The following is a 23,498-nucleotide window of genomic DNA, read 5'->3' as shown; positions in this document are numbered from 1 at the left end:
GGTTCACTTCCCCAGAGGTTTAGTAATGGCAGCAAGGCCAATAAAGATAATCCGGGCAGCTACCACCAGGCTGAGGCTCCCAGGAACCCAAACACTGGGCTGGGCAGATTGGGTTTCTTTTCCCTGGGAGCGGGGAAGGGAGAGGGGCAGGTGAGCCAGCTGTGTGCCTGGCTTTTCCTGACTGCAAGTCTGGGTTCCTATGACAACTGGGCACAACCTCCTTCCCTGGAAAAGTGTGGAATGTTCGCACCTTTGTATCTGGGGACTGTAACTTCCAGAAACTTCTTCATCCTGAGGGTTCCCAGGCCATGGTGTGACGGAGACTTGCTTTACAGTGACTGGGTGGAGGACTCCGAAGGCTTGGAATTGAGGCTCTTCTGTGTCATACAAGTGCTCAGTGGTCTCGAGGAACAGTCTATCCTGAAACTCAATTGTCTCACCTGTAAGATGAAGTTGGTAGTTTCTGTCTCGGGACTGCTATGAACATTATATAAAACTATGGATAGGAAGAAGTTTGAGAAAAACGTGGGGCATCTTGGTGGCAGGTGAGATGCTGTGAAAGGCAGCTTGTGATGCCTGCCACAGGGTCTGTCCTCCGCGGTAACGGAAGACTGGAGACCATGCTGCTGTCTCTGCCTCCGCCTCTGCTCTTTACCTTTTAAAAATGACTTCGCTCCTTTTTTTTTTTTTTTTTCATAAACAGAATATCCAGGTGGAGCATCCCTTGACCAAAATGCTTGGGACAAGAGATCATTCCTCTTTTGGATGCTTTCAGATTTTTGAAATATTTGCATATGCATAATGAGATATCTTGGAGATAAGACACAGAGTTCACTTTTTCTTCCTTCCTTTCTTTCTTTCTTTCTTTCTTTCTTCCTTTCTTTCTTTCATTCTTTTTTACAGATAGAGTTAGAGAGAGAGAGAGAGGTCTTCTTTCCGTTGGTTCACTCCCCAAATTGGTTCACTCCCCAAATGGCCTCCGCGGCCGGAACTATGCCGATCCGAAGCCAGGAGCCAGGTGCTTCCTGCTGGTCTCCCATGCGGGTGCAGGGGCCCAAGCACTTGGGCCATCCTCCACTGCACTCCCAGGCCACAGCAGAGAGCTGGACTGGAAGAGGAGCAACCGGGACTAGAACCCTGCGCCCATATGGGATGCCGGTGCTGCAGGTGGAGGATTAACCAAGTGAGCCACGGCGCTGGCCCCCCACTTATGTTTCATATACCTTGTATACACACAGCCCAAAGTTTATTTTCTATACTATTGGTATCCACTGCCACTCATCACGTGAAGTCTGAAGTCAGTGGTGGACTTTTCCACTTGTGGCACTGGGAAGGTTCACATTTTGGAGGGACCAGCACTAGCCCAAGTCACAGCTTAGCCCAGGTCCCCTTTGGCTCTCAGGGACATGCACTCTTGGGTCGCAATGCACTCTGTTTTTTTCCAGGCCAAGGCAGTCTTGAGTAACGGGGAATGGGTCCGAGAGTTGATCTTGGCCTCCTTGGGTCCTTCAATATCCCCTGTCCCCTTGGATAGGACAGTGCTCATATCCAAGGGGGAATTCCTGCACAAAGCGCCCAGCAACAATGTTCAATAAGTCACATGCCTTGTCCTGAGACTGACACGTGTGTGGGAGGTGGGGAAGGGGGCGTGTCATGGGAGCGTAAGGGAGGGGGCGATTGGGGCCCAGAGTCCTGGTCTGCCGCAGTGCCACCGAGAATGGACATTGGGAAGGGAAGGGGGCAAAGCGACAAAACAGGGTCAAGTCACAAGGGCCTCTTTGATTGCGACGAGTGACTCTCATTTAGCCGGTTCTGCCCAGGGCGTATTCATCCACGGGACTGTGGGTCAGGGGAAGACAGAGTCTATTCAATCCTAAAAATAAAGCCGTGGGGGCAGCGTAGTCCCGGCAGCATTTGCGCCTGGTCTTGTCTATTTCTGTGTGTGCGGCGGAGTGAGTGCGAGGCAGAGGCGTGTGCGACGCTGGTCCCAAGCAAGGCGCACTTGGTGGCAGCAGAGGTCAGTTGGTGATGCCTGGAACCTGAAGGCAGAATTGCTCAGCCGGCAGGGTCAGGTTAAAGACCCAGCAACCTCGCTGCACAGGGCTTCTTGGCCGTCTGTCTTGGTGCTCATGGGCCAGGTTCTAGTTGCTCAGCCCTGGAGGCTGGGACGCTCACGCCTTAGCCACCATGTACAAGCGTAGCCCATCTGCTTCCCAGGTGTGCTGCCGACTTGTGACCGATGTCGAAGCCTGACATTGGGTTCCCTGAGGACATGGTCTGTCCTGGTGATGCTGAGCTGACCTGAGCTGAGAGGCGGTATAGATCAGGGTGGCAGGCATTGCACGAGGACAAATCAGCCAAACATGCAAGGGATGCATTTTCTGCTTGGAGTGTGTTACAGACTAAGCCAGGCTGACATGTCATCCTGCAGTTAGTGCAGTACTGGCGGGTTAGTGTGATCCCTTCTCGTCTGCTCCCAGATCTATGGAATTCTACCCCCAAGTCCAAAACTGGTTGAGACTAGGACCAAACAACTTTGCAGTTAGGCTGAGAAAATCCTTGGTGTCACATCGTCTATACCATCTTCGTCTTCCACTGCTCCAGGGGTAGGGAAGCACTTGTCTGGCACCCCCACCATGGGCTCAACCATAGAGCCTCTGATGGTTAAGGCGTCCATCAAGATGCCTGTCAGGGTGCGTGGGTGCTGCGTCACGGTACTGGGTTTGATTCCCGGCTCTGACTCCTGGGTCCTGCCTTCTGTTACTGCAGGCCCTGGAAGGAAGCAGGTGATGGCTCAAGTGGTTGGGTTCCTGCCACCCATGGGGGAGACCTGGATTGCATTCCCAGGTCCAGGCGTTGGCCCGGGCCACCAGCCCTGGCCATTGTGGGCATTCAAAATATAAGCCAGTGGATGGGAACTCTGCCTGCTCCTCTGTTTCTCTGTGCCTCTCAAATAAACATGTAATAAATAATAAACAAAGCAGTCCCTGCCAATTGAGATAGGAGGGCAGTGAACAGGAAGGGTGAGAATGAGACACACTCCTGCTTTCTTTCCCAAGCCTCTCAACCCCACCTCACCCTCAAGCTCACCCCTGCCCCAACCAACCCCCCTCATCCCCACTTCTGGAAAAACCCTACCCATGTTAGAAAGACCAACCCCAGCTCCAAGCCACCTCCTCAGGGAAGCCCTCCCCAAATGCCCCACCCTGTACCATCTCTGGATTCTAGCACTTTTGAATGCATTGGTGTGCTAGTTGCCATTGTTTTGCACGGGAAGTACCATGTTATCCTAGCTAGAATGAGCAACTTGGGCAAGAGTGAGCCATCAGACCTTCCCAGTCCAAATCCCAGGCAAACACAGCTTACGTCCTGCAGCACACAGCTCTCTTGTCAGTACGATGCATTTCATCTCCCCCGCCATGGAATTATTGGAAAGAGTAAAAGGGCAAATGTATATAAAGGACTTGGAATAAAGGCAGCCATGTCTGAACAGTTGGAAAACACTGTCATCTATTGGTGTTATTGTTATTTGAGGATAAAGATGAGGCCATTTGCTTCGATTCAACATTCTCCCATCTATTGGCCCTCATCACACCCATGGCATGATGGGTGGATCAAAATAAAAATAATATAAAATGGAAGTATTACATGAGCTTGAGATAGGGCTCCATGTGCACCCCACCACCCCCACTCCATGGGGGCTGAGAATGGTGACCCCAGCCTGCTTGGCAGGGTGTCTTGGGAAATGGCTCTCGAGTCAAAACACTGAGGGGCCTAGGGACCATGTGTTCCGTGACCTTGCTGGGCCTTCCTGGGCCTCACACTCCATAAATCTGCATTTGATAAGGACAGCCACGACTGGAGATGCTCCCTGGCAGGGCAGTGCCAAGAGCCCTGCCCGAGAGGCTCTGTCAACGCCTGTGATGAAGTCATCGGAGGGGTGGAGGACAGCTGCATCTGTCTTGGTAAACAGATGAACTCAGTCCACACCCTCAGCAGGCCATGGCACAGAAGAGGAGCGGCCCCGGGAGGCCGCCAAGCTCTGGGGCCAGCACAGGAGGCTGCAGGAAGGAGCCAGCTCCCTGCCCCCGCCCCCTCCTGTCTCTCCCTGGGGAAAGACCAAAGCCAGAGAGGAGCAGTGGCTTGCCTGGAGACGCATGTGCAGAGTGCGGCAGCTCCCACGCCTAAGAGGGGGTCTCCCGCGGAGTCTCACCCTCGTGGATGGGATGAAGTCTGGAAGAAAAGCTGTCACGCACTGCAAGCTCACTATGGGGCTGTAGGAGAGACCCCAGGTCGAGGGGAGCGCCCACAGGCATGGTGTCCAGTCTCCTGCCTCTCTGTTAAGAGTGATTGGTCCCTGATGGCAGGGGACATGTGGAATGCAAAGAGTGTCAGATTTGAACAGACCGACTTGTGCTGTGACTGAGGCAGCTGGCTCATTCTGAGAGGTTTTTTTTTTCTGTTTGGTGGGTCTATCCTTTTAAAACAGAATCTCTAAATTTCTAATTGGAACTAAAGAAATGTTTATTGATTGACTACTGACTGCTTGAGACTATTCTGAATGCCCCTGCAGAAGCACATGGACTCTTACATTCAAGCCAATTCTGTGACTCCCGAGGTTGGCCTGTGGGGAGCAGATGCCAAGGGCAGAAGAATCAATGCCATTGCTATTGCCAGACGGAGAGTGGCAGAAGGGATGGGGTCTTTTTGCAAAGCTGAAGCCTGTGCCCTCCTGCTAGGGGAGGCAGTGTGGCTTCCCATGTCCTGGACAAATGGCATAACCTCATGAGCCTTGGTTTCTTCATGTGTAAACCAGTGACAATCATCCATCCCTTATTGGGAGGATGACGTGAGACGACGCAGTCTGCCAAGTTCAGGGAGAATAGGGGCCTTTGTTGCTAATGCAGAGAGGACTCTTAGCACGTGTGATGACTCTTCCAGGGTTGTCCCAGAGGAGCTGACACTTCCCGCAGATACCCTTTGAGCTGTGGCTGCACCTGTATGCCCAGATGGTGTCAAACTGCCCATAGTCCACTCCACTGTTAGGGTCTGTTCTGCAAATTGCTGGCTGCACCTGCTAGCCCTGATCCCCACAAGGGGGCGATAGTGCAGCACGCCATCAGCCAACGGAGAGAAGGGCAAGGTTTCCCCCCAGACTCCTCTCACCCTAAGTGATTTTTCTGGTGCTGTGCCCACCAAGTCACTTTGGAAGCTCTCCATGGGGACAGAATGCCCTCCCCCTCCTCTTTTTTTCACTCCTCCTCCCCCTCTTTCTTCCTCCCTTGCTATCTTGAACATTTTAATCAATGTGGCACCTCTTTGGGGTCTCCACACTGTCACTGCAATTTGTTGTGGTTCAATGGTGATATTTACTTCTCCCTTCTAGTGGGAAACAGAATTACTTCCATGATAGGAGCCGACTGGTCCGGAGAGGCTTCCAGACAAAGCACACGATGAAGAAAAGAGACAGCTGGCTGAAAAGAGAGAAGGGATTTGGAGAATTGAAATGCCTTATGATATTGGACTTCAACGTGGAAAATTCACTGCCCTGCATTGCTCAAATACCTCTGAATTAAAGCAGGAGGGGTATCAGTTAATTTGTTAGCTCTGGGTAGGCATTCCTGGCCCACAGCTTTGCGGGACTGATTTTTATGTTTGGGACTGGTGTGACATCCATGATGTTGGGTTGTGTCCACCCTCATCTCTTCCCTTGGAGTCTGGACCAGTCACATCGACTGCTCAGCCTGAAGCTTGTCTGCCTTTAGGGAAGATGGCATTGAGATCACTCCAGAAATGAGTGGCCTGTGGTCATTTTCACCCACGTTTGCTGGAACAGGAACTGCAGACATGGCTGTGGAGTAGCGGGGCACATCAGGAGACGCTCAGGACTAAGAACAGAGCGCTGGGCTCCCTTCCCACCCCTCCCATTCACCTGCTGATGGTCTGAGAGCAACCCCTGCCCCTCTCACCTGCCTATTCCTCAGCGGTGAAGTGAGAGAGGAGGTTTTGACCTTTACTCTGCTGTGCCACCAGACAGCTCCAAGCTGGGTGGTGATGATCAGATTTGCCGGAGGAGAAGACGACCCAGACAGTTAGGGCATGGAGATGTGAAAGTTTTGAACCTTGATTCTTAAAGGTAAATGTATTTGATTTTATCACATCACAATACACGAATTGCATTTTACAATTCAGCTGCACCTATTTCTTTTAAAGATTTATTTATTTATTTTTTTGAGAGAAAGAGTTACAGAGAGAGGTAGAGGCAGAGAGAGAGGTCTTCCATCCGCTGGTTCACTCCCCAGATGACCGCGACGGCCGGAGCTGAGCCGATCCGAAGCCAGGAGCCAGGAGATTCTTCTGGGTCTCCCATGCAGGTGCAGGGGCCCAAGCACTTAGGCCATCTTCTATTGCTATCCCAGGCCATAGCAGAGAGCTGGATTGGAAGAGGAACAGCCGGGACTAGAACTGGCGCCCATATGGGATGCTGGCGCTTCAGGCCAGGGCGTTAACCCGCTGCGCCACAGCACCGGCCCCAGCTGCACTTATTTTTAAAAACTCCACAACACCTTTCTGTGTGCACATTTTCCTGTGCAGGAGCTCTGCTGCGGCTTCCTTGAACTGTGAAGTTGCGTTAATGGACTAGGACACCTCCACGTTCCTTACCTTCTGATTCTAATTCTGTTTTAGGTCCTTAATCCAATGGAACAATATAGACTGGGAATGTTTGGGGTTTTGCTCCTTAAACTTATTTTCTCATAACTTCTTGGGTCTCTTTGACCTCATTAGCTTCCTGCCTGCAAAAATAAAGTGTTGTTGGCTCCCCTATTCAGTCCTCTGTGGAGTTGACCAGTGCAGATCTTCCTGTGCATTGCTTCCTCTCCTTTTGCCTTCACTTTCAGCTTCACTTCCTTCTAGTTAAGAGTTTCACTCTCTAATTGATTGAATTGAAATAATTTTGTTTTTCCTTTTTTTAAGATGTTCAGGGAATTTTTTTTTCTTAATTCTCCTGGTCACCTGCCTTTCCCCACCCTGGTGGTTCAGCTGTGTCCATCCTGTTTTACTGCAGTGCCTGCAAGCCTTCCAATGGTTGTCTTTGTTAACATTGCTCTTCTGTCATCTTCCCCTCTCAGGCATCACTTGCAAACAGCCCTAAAATGTGATTACGAACCACTAGCATCTCTTACTCACTGAAACTCTAGATCATTATAAGTCTAGATGTCTTGTAAATGCCTGGATGCCAAAGCCACTTGGAACTGGTCCTTGGATTTATCAGTTTACCTAAAAGGCTGTCTAACCCTGGATATCATGTAATTAGCACTTAACTATATATCAGCAAGTATTGCAGGTACTTTTTGTAAATTCATATCATTAATTTTATAGAATGCACAAAATGAACGCTGTTATTATTTTAAAAATTTGCTTTTGAGGGGCAGAGATGTAAAGAGAAAAAGAGACAATGAGAGAGACACACAGAGAAACAGAGAACTCCCATCTAGCGGTTCCCCTCCCCAGTCCCCAGCCCCAGTGTCTGCAACAGCTAAGGCTGGGATAGGCTGAAGCATGGAGCTGGGAGTTCAATCCAGATCTCCCACGTGGTTGAAAGAGACTCAATGAGAGCCTCTGCCTCCTGGAGTCTGCATGAATAGGAGGCTGGATTGGGAGCTGGAACCAAGAATCACACTCAGGCACTCTGTTGCTGGCGTCTTAACGATAGGGTAATGCCCACTTCAAGACGGTCACTTTTAATCTTCACTTGTAGATTAGAAAATAAATGATCAGAGAAGCCAAATACTTTCCCAAACTCTCACAGTGAGTAAATGTCAAGATCAGAGCCCAGAGTTCCCTGTGTGAGGCCACCATTGCTAGGCAGCCTTGTCTGTCAGCTGGGGGAGGGTGCTAGATGAGGGCAGCCCCGTGACTCCTCCCGGATCACCTGTAGGAGGTGGAATTTGTGTATGAACCACTGGGGGTTTCCTTCAGCAGCCACACCTGGGGCAGAGTCCTCAGTCAGAATCTCCAGTTTCAGGTGGGAAATGAGCGGTGCATCAGGCACCTCCTACTAGCATGTGTGCACCCCCTTTTCAGCTTCCTTACTTTCTGCTTTATCTTCTTTTTATTTTATTTTGTTTATTTATTTGACAGGTAGAGTTACAGACAGTGAAAGAGAGAGAGAGACCAAGAGAAAGGTCTTCCTTCTGTTGGTTCACTCCCCAAATGGCCGCGTTGGCTGGAGCTGCGCTGATCCGAAGCCAGGAGCCAGGTGATTCTTCCTGGTCTCCCATGCAGGTGCAGGGCCCAAGCACTTGGACTGTCTTATACTGCTTTCCCAGGCCATAGCAGAGAGCTGGACTGGAAAAGGAGCAGCCAGGACTAGAACCAGCATCTATATGGGATGCCAGTGCTGCAGGCGGAGGATTAAACTAGTTCGCCATAGCACCGGCCCCTGCTTTATCTTCTTAATTGGAGAAGGCTGAGGAGACAAGGGAGCTCTGGGACTCTATTCTAGGGGCTTCCCTCCCCAGGGAAGAGGTTCCTCCCGCCCTGGTCTCTGACGTTGGCACTCCCAACAGCGTTCTCTTAGCACAGGAACTTTGTCAGGGACTAAGTCCTGCCAGAGTGGAGAAGCGCGCGGGAAGAACCGGGTAATTCCAGACCCTGCTGGGCATTAGCTCCACCTAGACAGAATCGAGGTCCCAACAGCAGCCCCCTCAGTTGCAGCCAGGAATTAGGCCACGCTGGAGCCTTCTGAGCTGTCCAGGACTGGACTTTGCCCCGAGGGGCAAATAAATGAAGAATTCCAAAGGCAGGTTCCTGTTTTCAGGTTTACCCAGTCTGATTCTTTTCTCTCCCCACAGAAGGATGGGGTCTTATACAGACAAGGAGGAATTATTGTGGATTTTGCAAGCCACCCAGTGATCAGCTGTGCTTAAAGAATCTAATGAGACTTTGTAGGTGATGACCAATCTCACCCTTTAAGGATTTGTCTTGGGAATCAACATTGAATACACAAGAATGAAACAGAGGAACAGGCCGGCGCTGCGGCTCACTAGGCTAATCCTCCGCCTTGCGGCACCGGCACACCGGGTTCTAGTCCCGGTCGGGGCGCCGGATTCTGTCCCGGTTGCCCCTTTTCCAGGCCAGCTCTCTGCTGTGGCCAGGGATTGCAGTGGAGGATGGCCCAAGTCCTTGGGCCCTGCACCCCATGGGAGACCAGGAGAAGCACCTGGCTCCTGCCATTGGATCAGCGCGGTGCGCTGGCTGCAGCACGCCAGCTGCGGCAGCCATTGGAGGGTGAACCAACAGCAAAAGGAAGACCTTTCTCTCTGTCTCTCTCTCTCACTGTCCACTCTGCCTGTCAAAAAAAAAAAAAAAAAAAAAAAAAAAAAAAAAAAAAAACCAGAGGAACATTAAAATGCCGTTTTATTACAGATGAACCTAATCCAAATAAGCACTGAGATACAGAGCCTCCACTGGGCCTCCCATGGCCCCTGCTCATTCCAAGTATCTTGGGGGAATTATAATCTACAGAATAAACAGGTTCGAGATCACTGCCAGGAGATTGGTGCCAAAGGAAGAGGAAAGAAGAGGTTGCTTAGTTGTTAGCGCACTAATTCCACCCAGGGAAGGCCCTCAGAAGGGCCTGCTGAAAGTTGGAAACACAGGCTGGGTGCTTTCCGCAGTAGGTATCTCAACATGATCACGTGAAGCAGGGAGAATGACATTTGCCCTCTGGGCTGGGGAAATTCTCCAGTTGGTCTGCCTCCATTAGCTTGGAAATCAGCTCTTCAAAAGATACATCACTAGAGAGTTCCAAAGGAGTTGCTACCTCCGTGTTGATCAGGGGAGCAAGACACTTCCCCATTAAGACCAGGGGACAACTTGTGCTACCTACAAAGCTGTGAGAGTCCAGACTCCTGGCCCTAAGGCTGGTCTCATAGAGGAGAGGGGGAGGTGTCCCCCAGGGGTGGTGCAAACCGCCTACCACCATCCACATGCAGAGCTCCATGTCCCAACACCTCTAGTTAAAGACATTCAAAACAGCTGAAAAAAGAAGAGCAGCAGAATTAAAAATCCTTATGATTTTTCTAGTGTTTGCACTCTGATCTCCACCAACGTGATGCTACCAGCACACATGACAAATCATCAATAAAGTCTACCAACTTACCCGCTTCACTTCCCTCTCCATACCCTGAGGACCTGGAGTTCACCTGGATGTCCTTGCTGAGTGGGGGACTTCTGGTGCAGACAAGAGTCCTGACTTTCAGACGGGTTGCTAACACCTGCAGTCGTGAGCCATGGGGCTGCGTATGGGGTCCCAAGGCCATCAGCCTCCTCGTTGCTCCCTTGTACAGAATGGCACAGTGGTAGCATACACCCTGTGCTTTGCATCCTCTCTCTAGACCTAATACAGTGAAGCATTTCATAGATAGGTGTCATACCTTGTTGCTTAGGGGATCGTGGGAAGGAGAACAGCCTGTATGTGTTCAGTACAGATGCGACTCTCTTCTGGATTTTTTTGGGTTGACTCTGTAGACGCAGAACCTGTGGATCCCCAGAACTGACTGTGTCTCCCATGGGAAGGGCACACCCGACCCTACTTCCTGTTCCTCCTTCTTCTCCAACACGTTGAACTTCCATCAAGATTTTTCAGAGTCAGAGAAAGATTACGTGGGAACCACTTGCCCTTAAAGCAAGACAAGGGAACAGTAGTTCTGCGAGGAACATTAGGGGTTACGTGGTCCAGCAGATTTGAAAACTGAGACTGTAAGAGGGAAGAGGAATCAGCTCGGGTCCCGCTGCTAGAGGGAAGAGTCAAGGTCAGGATCCACTTCTTTTTTTTTTTTTTTTATTTTTTATTTTTGACAGGCAGAGTGGACAGTGAGAGAGAGAGACAGAGAGAAAGGTCTTCCTTTGCCGTTGGTTCACCCTCCAATGGCCGCCGCTGCAGCCGGCGCACCGCGCTGATCCGATGGCAGGAGCCAGGATCCAGGTGCTTTCCCTGGTCTCCCATGGGGTGCAGGGCCCAAGCACCTGGACCATCCTCCACTGCACTCCCTGGCCATAGCAGAGAGCTGGCCTGGAAGAGGGGCAACCGGGACAGAATCCGGCGCCCTGACCGGGACTAGAACCTGGTGTGCCGGCGCCGCAAGGTGGAGGATTAGCCTATTGAGCCACGGCGCCGGCCCAGGATCCACTTCTGAGTCTGAGTTGAAAGCACAGTGACATCAGCTCAGAATAGTGGACAACATTTCAACCTGATCTAGAAGGAATGTCCCCTTCACTGAATTATTTGGGTTATTAAAAATGATGCAGTTTTAACATTTTTTGTCATAGATATTTACAATAAAGCTAAAAAATGAACCCTAGCACTGCATTTACTGAATGCATGCTTAAATCTGACCAGCCACGGCCCCCAAGCATAATGACCAGGGGAGCAAAGTCCTGCTCCAGTGTTGTGGTCTGATCCTTTCCCCATTATAACAGGATTAGGAAGTACTTAACTGGTGCTACTGCGATTGGAACCAGATTTGCTTTGTGACCACAGAGGGCCTTTTAGGAAGAGCTGAGGGCCAGTGGGGTCTTATTCATCTATCATTTGTTTCAAGGGCTTTCACTTTGATGTGGGGATAACTTGGTCGGTTTGAAAGAGGGATAAGCCTTTCATCTAATCTGGGGAGAAAAGTACAGCATTTAGCAGCCTGAAGCCTTGAGTTTATTGTTCTTAGGGAAATCTATGAATTTATCATCATTTCCAGGAGGAACAAAGACAGGGTTTCATGGAACCATCCCCAGCTGTTGAGTAGAGGGAAGAAAAAAAAACAATAAAGATCCAGAGAAAGAAAAAGAAAGAAGGGGTGGGGGAAGAGAGAGAGAGAAGAAAGAAAGAAAGAAAGAAAGAAAGAAAGAAAGAAAGAAAGAAAGAAAGAAAGAAAGAAAGAAAGAAAGAAAGAAAAAAGGAAGGAAGGAAGGAAGGAAGGAAGGAAGGAAGGAAGGAAGGAAGGAAGGAAGGAAGGAAGGAAGGACGGGCAAAAGGAAGGTAGAAAGAGAGAGAAAGAAAGAAATAGAGGGGACAGCATTGTGGCATAGTGGATTAAGCCACCAACTGTGATGCCAGCATCCCATATGGGTGTCAGCTTGGATCCCGGCTGCTCCACTTATGATCCAGCTCCCTGCTTATGTGCTTGGAAAGCAGTAGAAGATGGTCCTCGAGCTTGGGCCCCTGCCACCCACATGGGAGATCTGGATGGAATTCCAGTCTCCTGGCTTCAGTCTGACCCAGCCCTGGCCTGTGCAGGCATTTGAAGAATAAATCAGCAGATAGAAGATTCTCTCTCTCTCTCTCTAACTCTTTCAAATAAATAAATATTTAAAAAAGAAAGAGAGAGGAAAGAAAGAAGGAAGATGGAAGGGAGAGAGGGAGGGAGAACGGGATGGCCTCTTTTTTTTTTTTTTTTTTGACAGGCAGAGTGGACAGTGAGAGAGAGAGACAGAGAGAAAGGTCTTCCTTTGCCGTTGGTTCACCCTCCAATGGCCGCCGCGGCTGGCGTGCTGCGGCCAGCGCACCGCGCTGATCTGATGGCAGGAGGCAGGTGCTTCTGGTCTCCCATGAGGTGCAGGGCCCAAGCACTTGGGCCATCCTCCACTGCACTCCCTGGCCACAGCAGAGAGCTGGCCTGGATGAGGGACAACCAGGACAGAATCCGGCCCCCAACCAGGACTAGAACCCGGTGTGCCGGCGCCACAAGGCAGAGGATTAGCCTATTGAGCTGCGGTGTCGGCCGGGATGGCCTCTTAGGCAGAAGTGTGGGTGACCCAGATCCTGCTGAAGAGGAGAAGCCAGCACTCCTCACTGCATGTGAGAACCTTCCCCACCTAGGCCACAGATCCCTGAACCTTGGCAACCCGGGCAAACCGTCTTGAGGTTTGACAAGGTCTTAAATTAGAGTGAGGGAGGAGAGTGTAGGTTGTTAGGCAGACATCTGACTGCAGGGTGAGGAGCCCAAGTCTTGGAGGAAGGAGGCACATGTGCACTCCTTCTCCATTCAGAAGCTGCGTGAGTTTACCCAGAGTCAGGGGAACATGGACTTATCGCATTCTCTAAAGGTGTTGGCCAAGATGATGTTTTAGTGTAAGTTACCACTGTTTCCTATAAGTGTAATTATCTAGACTTTCTAGAAGGATTATCACCAACATCCACAAAGGTGAAGGTGGAAATTAATACTAAGAATTCAATGTTAAGATCTGTTTTGGATTTCACTTGTTAATTGATTGCACTTGTCCAGCACTTTTATGTATTCTGAAATAAGTGTTTGCTAACATGGAGATATTAAAATGTTCTACAGAAGTACATCTAATTTGTAGCAGAACCTGAATATCTCTGCTCAAATTTCATTATCCTCACAACACACTTAGTTAAAATAAAACCATTTTCCCTAGGGATTCAAGTAACTTTTGGTAGATAAGCAAGATTCTAATTTCTCTCCATACCTCTCCCAAAGATAGGCAGCCTTCCAGATACACATACTGGACACCTTCTTTGAATGCCATCCCTTTAGCTCGCCTTTCCAGCCCCAAGTAGCTCACATCGCAGAGTGGACAAGAGCATCTCAATGACTTCAGGTACCAGGTAGATTTTCTAAGGTCTCCCTAGGTGTTTTTTTTAAAGTTATATTAGATGTTATATTAGAAAAATGGCTGGCTGCAAAATAAAATTTGGGTCCCCCATTTATTAACTCTGTGACTATGAATGAATATATCTCTCCACCAAAATTATTTTTAAACATTTCTTTATTTATCTATCTATTTATGTGCATGAGAGAGATGGGAAGGGAAGAGAGAGAACACACACACTCCTATCTGTTGACTCATCCCCCAAATGCCTGCCATGGCCAAGGCTGGGCCAGGCCAAAACAAAATGAGAGGAACTCAGTCCAGCTCTCCCATGTGGGTGGCAGGGACCCAACTACTTGATCCATCATATGCTGCTAAGGGTGCACCTTAGACCTTAGCAGGAAGTTAGAATAAGGAGCAGAACTGGGACTCAAACCTATGCTCTTCAATTTGGGATGGGGGCATCTTAACCTCTAGGCCAAATGACCACTCATCCATAAAAATTCTTACTAAAACATTAGCAATTTTACCCAGATGTATATGATATATATACTACTTATGACCAAGTAGAACTTATTCGTGAAAGCACAGTTTGCTTAACATGAAAATTCAATTAATATAATGTTATATTAGCCTTTGCTTATCTTCATTGAAAGAGTCCAAGAAATTTCATCCCAAAATATGGCCCCCTGGTGACATTATGATTTTGAATGAAAGATCTTGGTGAGCAGCAGGTGTGGAAAAGACGTTCCTCTGATGTTCCTCCACCTGCTCCAGGTCAATTTATGCCAAAGAAGAAAACTATGACTGGTTCTCTCTCCAAGTTTTCATTAACTAAGCCCATACCTGCAGGAAGGAAGATTAAAAGCTATAACATTTGTACAGAGTTTATTACAATAGATTGTCCATCTTCTAGGCCTATTCAATTCCCAAAGAGAATCATGTCAACTACTGTCTGAACACTGGGCTCATTCACTCACCTAAAATCAGCACCCCTCAAACTGTCACTCTCCCCTTCTACCATCGCCTATGAGGAAGGGGACTTAAGTATCTGGACCTCCCTGGGTTATCTGGGCTGTCACACTCCTGTGATGATCCTCATTCCCATTAATAAATGTGGGTGGGGCCGGCGCTGTGGCGTAGCAGGTAAAGCTGCCGCCTGTGGTGCTGGCATTCCGCATGGGCGCCAGTTTGAGTCCTGGCTGCTCCATTTCCAATCCAGCTCTCTGCTATGGCCTGGGAAAGCAGTAGAAGATGGCCCAAGTCCTTGGGCACCCATGTGGGAGACCTGCAAGAATCTCCTGGCTCCTGGCTTTGGCTCGGCGCAGCTCTGGCCGTTGTGGCCATTTGTGGAGTGAACCAGCAGATGAAAGACCTCTCTCTGTCTCTCTCTCTCACTATCTCTCTCTCTCTGTCTTTTCTTCTTTCTCTGTGGAACTCTGACTTTCAAATAAATAAATAAATATTAGAAAAAATAAGAAATGTGGGTATCTTGTCTCCTGTTTTATCTATTGTCAGTCCACTCTACTGAAACTTCTTCCTTACACTCTGGATGTAGAGAAAGCATTCAGAAAATTAATATCCATTCCTAAAAATAAAATATAAACACACATTCCAGCAATATAGGGATAGATGGAAATTTCTGCACTCTGATAAACAGTATCTATGAAAAACCTCTCGCTGCAAACTGCACAGTGCTTTCCCTCAAAGATGAAGGATGCTTGCTTTTACCACTGCATTTCAACATTGTACTAAAAGCCCTAACCTGTGTGACAAGCCAAGACAATGAAAAAAAAAGGCATAAAAATTGGGAAGGAAAGATATCAAACTCTCATAATTACATGAGACATAATTATATGAGTGTATTTAGATGATTTTAAGGCATGAACAAAAAAGTTTAGAAATAATAAATAACTTTAGTAAAGATGCAAGAAACAAGGTCAATATAAGAAACAATTTTATTTCTATACATTATCAAAAATCCAAGAAAAATCAAAATATGGCCTACAAAGCAATCAAAAAGATAAAAAAAAACTTAGGATTAAATTTAATGAGAAGTGCAGAATCTCTGCCCTGAACACTAGGAAACATTGCTGAAAGTAAGTAAAGAATATCTTTAAAAATAGAGAGGTATGCATGTTTATTCAATATTATTAAGATGACAAGTCTTCATATTTTGCTTAAAAGAACCCAGTATTCTTAGTAAAAATCTTCCAGAAATGGTGCTTCGTAGTAATTGACAAACATATTCTAAAATATTTTTGGAAATGCAGGGAAACTAAATTTTCCAATGCAATCTCTAAAAAGATTGAAGTTGAAGGAAATATCCTGCTTGGTTTCAAGGTTCATTACAAAGCTATGGTAATCAAGGTAGTGTCATACTGACACAAGAACTGACAAATAGGTTAACGGAGCTCATACAGAGTATGAGCTTACACTATGAAAAGGTTCATACAAAACACATGCTGTGAAAAAGTTGTGTGTGAATTTCAGAACTGTTTGCATCAGACAACTTCTCTTTTCATTTCATTTCCCATGGCCTCTTTGAAGTACCCTTGCATATGGTTGAGAAGGTTTTTGACAAAGTTACTGAGGTAATTCAGTGAGTGGTAGAAAGTTTTTAAACAAATTGTGCTGAAATAACTAGCTCCGTGTGGGGAAAAATGAACTGCAAACATCACTTCACACCAGGCATAGGAATTTATTTGACATAGATCATAGAACAAAATGTAAAGTATAAACTTGGGATTCTAGAACATAGGGAAATACATTTATGACTATATGTAGGCCAAAGTTTCTCAGCTAGGACACCAAAAATGCTAACTATAAAGGCAAAAGAGGGGGTCAGTTTTTCACATCAGAGTGCAGTTGTGAGTCCTGGCTGCTCTGCTTCCAATCCAGCTTCCTGCTAATGCCTGTGGGAAGGCAGCAGAAGATGGGTCAAGTGTTTGAGCCCCTGCACCCATCTGGGAGACCTGAATGGAGTTCCTGGCTCCAGCTTCAGCCCTGGAGCTTCACTCCCTGGCTGTTAAAGCCATTTAGGAATTGACTCAACAGATGAAAAAAATCTCTCTCCCCATACCCCCTACCCCATGCTGTCTTTCTGTTGCTTTACCTTTCTTCTTCTTCTTTTTTAAAGATTTATTTATTTATTTGAAAGGCAGATTTACAGAGGCAGAGAGACAGAGAGAGAGAGAGAGAGAGGTCTTCCATCCGTTGGATCACTCCCCAAATAGCCGTAATGGCCACAGCTGCACTGATCTGAAGCCAGGAGTCAGGAGCTTCTCCCAAGTCTCCCATGTGGGTGGAGGGGCCCAAGGACTTGGGCCATCTTCCACTGCTTTCCCAGCCACAGTAGAGAGCTGGATCAGAAGTGGAGCAGCCGGGACTCAAACTGGCGCCCATATGGGATGCCAACACTGCAGGCAGCGGCTTTACCCACTATGCCACAGTGCCCACCCCTGCATTGCCTTTCAAATAAATGAATGAATGAACAAATAAGTAAATACATTTTTAAAAAAGAAAAAATTGATTAATTGAACTTCTTAGAATTCAACATTTCTTCTCGTCAGAAAATAGCATAAAAGAAGTTGGAGAGCAAGTTACAGACTTGGAAAAAATATCTTCAAAACATTTATACGGAAAATAACTTTTTAAAAAAGATTTGCTTATTTATTTAAAAGGCAGAATGACAGAAAGGGGGAGAGAAAGAACGAGAGAGAGAGTTCTTCCATTTGCTTGTCCACCCCCAAAATGGCTGTAAGGCTGAGACTGGGCCAGGCTGAAGCCGGGAACCAGGAACTCCATCCCATCTCCCACATGGATTGGCAGAAGCCCAAGTACGTGGGCCATCTTCTGCTGCTTTCCCAGGTACATTAACAGGGAGCTGGATTGGAAGTGAAGCAGTTGGGACTCCAACTGGCACTTGGATGTGGGATGCCAGCATCACATGCCACGGCTTAATCCGCTGTGCCACAACACCAAATATGACAAATAATTTTCATACAGAAGCCATTGGAAGTCCTACAAATCAATAAGAAAGTCAGACAACTTGAATTCTTTTGAAATACATTGACAATCTACTTACAAAAGTATATGAAAGGCCGGCGCCACGGCTCACTAGGCTAATCCTCCGCCTGCGGCACCAGCACACGGGTTCTAGTCCCTGTTGGGGCGTTGGATTCTGTCCCGGTTGCCCCTCTTCCAGGCCAGCTCTCTGCTGTGGCCCGGGAGTGCAGTGGAGGATGGCCCAAGTCCTTGGGCCCTGCACCCCATGGGAGACCAGGATAAGTACCTGGCTCCTGGCTTCAGATCAGTGTGGTGTGCTGGCCACAGCGCGCCAGCTGCAGTGGCCATTGGAGGGTGAACCAACAGTAAAGGAAGACCTTTCTCTCTGTCTCTCTCTCTCACTGTCCACTCTGCCTGTCAAAAAAATATATATATATAAAAAACCAGTAAGCACCTAAAAGGGTGCTCGACCGACATCCAAAGTATTCAGGAAGATTCAAGTAAACCCGCAGTGAGTTCCCATTTCACACACACTGGAATGCTTACATTGAAGACTGGCAATACCAAGTGTTGGCAAGTGGAGATAACTGTAGGCTTGGAAAACGGACTCTTTGAAACTGCTTGGTAGACACTTCTGAAATGAACCCTGTGTCTTCCCCACAGCCCTGTAAGTTCAAGTGCTTGGTATTCACCCAAGAGAAATGAACATCTAAGTACAAAACACCTTGCATGTCTGTTGTAGACTGAACAAGAGTAGTTCCAGACTGGAAGCGATCTGGATACCCATCAGCAAGAACAGACACACAAACGAGGAGGCATAATGCAGTGGAAGAAAGGAACCAACTTCCGATGCACACAGCCAAATGAATGAATCTGGAAGATGTGGTCAGGGAAAGAATCCAGAGGCAAAGGGTGTAATCTGTATGATTACTTTTATCTGAAGTTCACGAATAGGTGTTAGAGGTCAAATTGTGTCCTCCACCCCCTCCAAAAATTCCTATATTGGTGTCTGAATCCTGTAATTACCCAGTGAGTATACTTGGAGGTAGGGCCTCTAAGGAAAAGACTCAGTTAAAATGAGGCCATTGGAGTGGGTCTTAAACCAATACAGCTGATGTCATTGAGAGAAGTCGAGGTTAGGAGGTAGACATATGGGGGGTAGGGCATAGGGAGTAGATGGCTGCCTACAAGTCAAGGAGAGAGATTGTCCTCACAAGAAATCATCCCTGAGAATGCTTTGACCCTGGACTTGTGGCCTCCAGAGCTGTGAGCACACACATTTTTATGTTATGCATTCTGCGGCATTTTGTTAGGGCAGCCTCATATGTTAACACAGAGGGCAAAACTGATAAATGACAACAGAAAATTGAAGGGTGATTTCCTGGGGTGGGGGAAGGTGTTTGATTTAAAGGACACATCAGGAAACTTTCTGGGGTGGTGAAAACATTCTGCATCTTGGTTAGGTGGGTAGTTATTTGCATGCATAATAGTCTGAACTTAGTCATTTTACTGTAGTTGCTAGTATAGATGCATCTATTGTTTGTGAGTTGTACGTGAGTTTCCTTGGGCGTCTCTTGAACTAAGCAGGAGGATGCCGATGGCACAGATCTGCTGCCATGTAGTGAGATGACACATGGAAGAGCAGGAGCAGCGCTGAGCGTGTAGGAGACTCTCAGGCTGCCTGTAGTCTGAACCTGCCTTCATAGTCTGCTCTCTGGCTCCTTTCAATTATTTGCTTTCTGGAATTTCAGTTAAACACATCAATGAGACAAGCCAGGCTCCTTTGTTCTTTTTTCTGTGAACCCTGCTGTTTACTGGAGGCCTCTTTGTCCTTTGTCACGCGTCCAGGAATAATCCCCAGGTGCAGAAGTGCCAGCAGCCTGCCCGTTCTGAACTTGCCCTTCACCTGGTGGGAGGCACTAATCGAACCCTGGGGAGGGGAGGAATTTCACTCGTGCTCCCAATGGCCATCCACCCCTCTCCAGCTCCAACGTCACTCTGGAAACCGCCCCCCCTCCCAAGATGGCTTCTTTCCAGGCCTTGGGGAGGTGGCTGCTGATCTCGTCTACATCAGCTTTTCTCCTGGTAGCAAGGCTTTCTCCCCTGCCACTGTGTTTGTTCAGGTTTTGCTTTTCCCGCTGGGCATGAAGGGAAGAGCTGATGACTGGAAGCCAATTCCTGGGGTAGGATCCTTTGTCCTCTGACTCCAATCATTCAGCTTTTGCCCTAAGATTCTAAGAAAAATAATGGTAATAGCATTCAGCTTTAACTTTTTTTTTTTTTTTTGACAGGCAGAGTGGACAATGAGAGAGAGAGACAGAGAGAAAGGTCTTCCTTTTGCCATTGGTTCACCCTCCAATGGCTGCCGCGGCCTGCGCGCTGCGCTGATCCGAAGGCAGGAGGCAGGTGCTTCTCCTGGTCTCCCATGGGGTGCAGGGCCCAAGCACTTGGGCCATCCTCCACTGCACTCCTGGACCATAGCAGAGAGCTGGCCTGGAAGAGGGGCAACCGGGACAGAATCCGGTGCTCCGACCGGGACTAGAACCCGGTGTGCCGGCACCGCAGGCAGAGGATTAGCCTAGTGAGCCGCGGCGCTGGCCCAGCTTTAACTCTTCACTGCAAACAAAAGCAGAGCACACAGAACTGTCTGAATTTATCAGCAGAAAGAGCACCTAGGAGTCCACAGCCTTGCCCACGTATGTCTCCTCTTCACTCAGACCATTCCCAAGTCATTGGAGAAATCAGTGATGAACTTATAAGAGAACAGGTGAGGAATTGGTGCCAGGATGGCCAGAGGTAAAGCACTGTGTGGAAATCTCCATGCTGGCGCAGGTGGTGTCACGCAGGCATGTCGTAATCCACCCACCCCAGCCAACCTTCAGTGGCTTCATGCTTGCCACCATGAGAGAGTGCAATGATCTGGATTTCCTAGTGCTCCAGACTGTCGCCTCCTCTGCCTATCCAGTCTTTCTTCCTCTTTTACCCAGCTTCTACCCACTTTACTTTTGCTAGATTTGTTTCGTCACTGCCCCTAAATGAGCTATGCCTGTAGAAGGCCTGTGAGTGATGGTTGATGATACTCACGGAGACAGAAGTGCCTGGAGATGAGTCAGGCTCTAAGTAGCTGCCACTGGGGAATGTGGAAGCAGAGAAGTGTACTTGATGGTCCCTGGAGGGGATGAGAACTTCAGACACTTCCAGGTTGGGTAGACACACAAAAACCTTATGAGTTTTTTGAGTTTGTGAAGAAATTTGGTGAGATACCACCTCCTTGTACAAACCTAGATCCTCCATGCACATAGAATTAACAAAGCCATGGTGGCCTTGGCTTCAGGAAGGATGTGGGATTTCCAAAGCAACTTGAATGATGGAAAAGAGATGAAGGACAGAGAGAGAGAGAGAGAGAGAGAGAGAGAGAAAGCTTATGTGTGATTTGCTATGAAGGTCGCTTGTGAGTGAGTGTGGGAACATCATCTATCGGAAAAACAAATACTCTCTCTCAGCTCATGTTGGTCAGAAGCCTAACAGAGCACCAGGTTTTGGTCTGTGCTGATCTACTGCAGCCTGAAAATAGAGCCGAAGAGGCCAAATGAAAACAACTAGAATTTTTTTTTCTTGAGTAAGGGAGGCCAAAGGGTGACTCAGCAAAGCCTTCGATCCCAGGAAAGGCCCCTTTATAGACTGGGGTGACCAGCTGTCCCCCAACAGCCATGCCTATGATTCATGGAAATTCATGACTCATTTTAGAAGGCTCTTCTGCATGATTGACTTCATGCCCACTTACTTATTATTCACTTAGCTCCATAAAAGGGTTTGAGGAAGCAGCATTTGAATCTGTAAGCAGCATTAAGCGGTGGATCCTCCACCAAATCGTTGACCATGGATTTGACAATAGCAGATATGTCTATTCATTCATTATATGTATAAAATATACAAACTGATGATTTAAGAACTAAAGTGACTATTCCTAAATCACCTAGCCCAGTGGTTTTATTTTATTTTATTTTTCCAGAAGAAAGACCAGTAACATGGAGATTCTTTGGTATCTCTAAATTCCCAAGAGATTCCTGAATTTCCTGAATTGTTATTTGTATGAACTTTTGTGTGTATCTGAAAGTCTATTAAATAATTTATACCAGTACATCTGTACTGAGTGTTAAAATATTCAAATGTCCCCCATGCTGATTAATAAATAGGCTCTGTTTCAAATCCTCCCAATGCCTTACAACTGCAGCAGTGCCAGGTCCATTCTAAACTTTTAATATTTTGGAAACTCACTCTTGCATGTATGTGTATGTGCAAAGAGGCTGTGTACAGACTTTCAATAAGTTGTCCAAGGGTCTTTGAAGCCCCAAAAAAGATTAAGAACCAAGGTGCCAGGCCAGGGCTATAATTTCCCTAAGACATTTGACCCTAATCCCCATGCCTTGTAGTGGCCTAAGTTATCTGGATTTGCATGTAGAGTACCTTGTCAAAATTTTCAGCATGGGTTGGGCAAGCCAAAATGTTTGTTAATGCAAGTCACTGTTCTTATGATCTTCTCCCACTGGGACTGATGGGGCAATATAAGGAGTTCCAGAATATTAATAAACACTTGATAAAATTTTCCTAGGAGTCACTTCTCAGCTTTTTGGCTAAGATCAAGTGTAAAATTTTCCTACCACACATCTATTCACAACATTGTATGTCTGGATGAATGGGAAATGGACATGACATGGTAGAATAATTGATGTTTTGCGTCCAAAGCCTATCTCTGTTATTGAGTGACATAAGGACAGGCATAATCAAGGCAATTAAGAAATAAACATATTCAGTGCAATTAAAGGTTAAGTTGGATCTAAGATGACATCTGGACTGAATTCCTAATTTATAGATAAGAAGACAGAGCCTCAAATATGTAGTGAAATGCCAGGTCACTTACTCAACATGTAAGTGACAGTATTGAGCCTCAAGTCTGGGTCTTTGCCTATTAATTTAGGACATTAAAGGGACTTAGAGGTTATCTTGTCCAATTCTCTCTTCCTTCAGATAACAAGTTTTATTTACCAAGGTGACTATATAGCATATTGGTTAAAACAACCAACATAAGATCCCAGATGAGTTTTTCTCATTCTCTGATGTTTGTTCTATCCTCATGGGATCTTTTCCTGCTTTGGTTGCGTAACAGGGTAAAGATAGGAGCATTGTGGCAGCCAAAGACAAGGAAGTCAAAGGAATGGAAGTCAACCTGTTCCCTTCCTTAGTTTCACAAGTTTGCCCAAGGTAGGGCCTATTTGATTCCTGGTTCAAACATTAAGTCTTAAAAGAATGCCTGATTGTCCCTGAATCTGACTATTCTTCACAATACTATGAAAATATTTCCTTACCTCTGAAGCTTGTCATAGATATCACATATAATTCTTTTTTAATTTTTAAAAAAATCTTATTTAAGCCTCACAAATTTCGTGTATTTGATATATACAGATTCAGGAACATAGTGATGCTTCTCACCCTACCCTCCCTCCCACATATGCTCCCACACTTATTCCTCTACCCTCTTCTATACCCACTCTTAATTTTTACAAAGATCTATTTTCAGCTTATTTTATACTCATAATATTAATTCCACACTAAGAGTTCGACATGTAGTACAAAAAAAAAAAAAAAAAAGCACTGTTCCTCAACAGTTGAGACAAGGGCTATAAATAGCCACCGAATCTCAAAATGTTAATTTCTCTTCTATATATTACCTTTTAAGTACTCTATTAGTTACCATAAATCAGAGAAAACACATGGTATTTGTCTATTTGGGACTGGCTTGTTTCACTAAGTATAATGATTTTCAATTGCACTTTCTTACTAATTTTATATTTTATTTGCTTTTGTTTTTCTAGGTCTTT

The sequence above is a fragment of the Oryctolagus cuniculus genome, chromosome 9 (assembly GCF_964237555.1).
Source record: "Oryctolagus cuniculus chromosome 9, mOryCun1.1, whole genome shotgun sequence".
NCBI classification, from domain to species: Eukaryota; Metazoa; Chordata; class Mammalia; order Lagomorpha; family Leporidae; genus Oryctolagus; species Oryctolagus cuniculus.
This window is presented reverse-complemented; position numbering follows the sequence as displayed.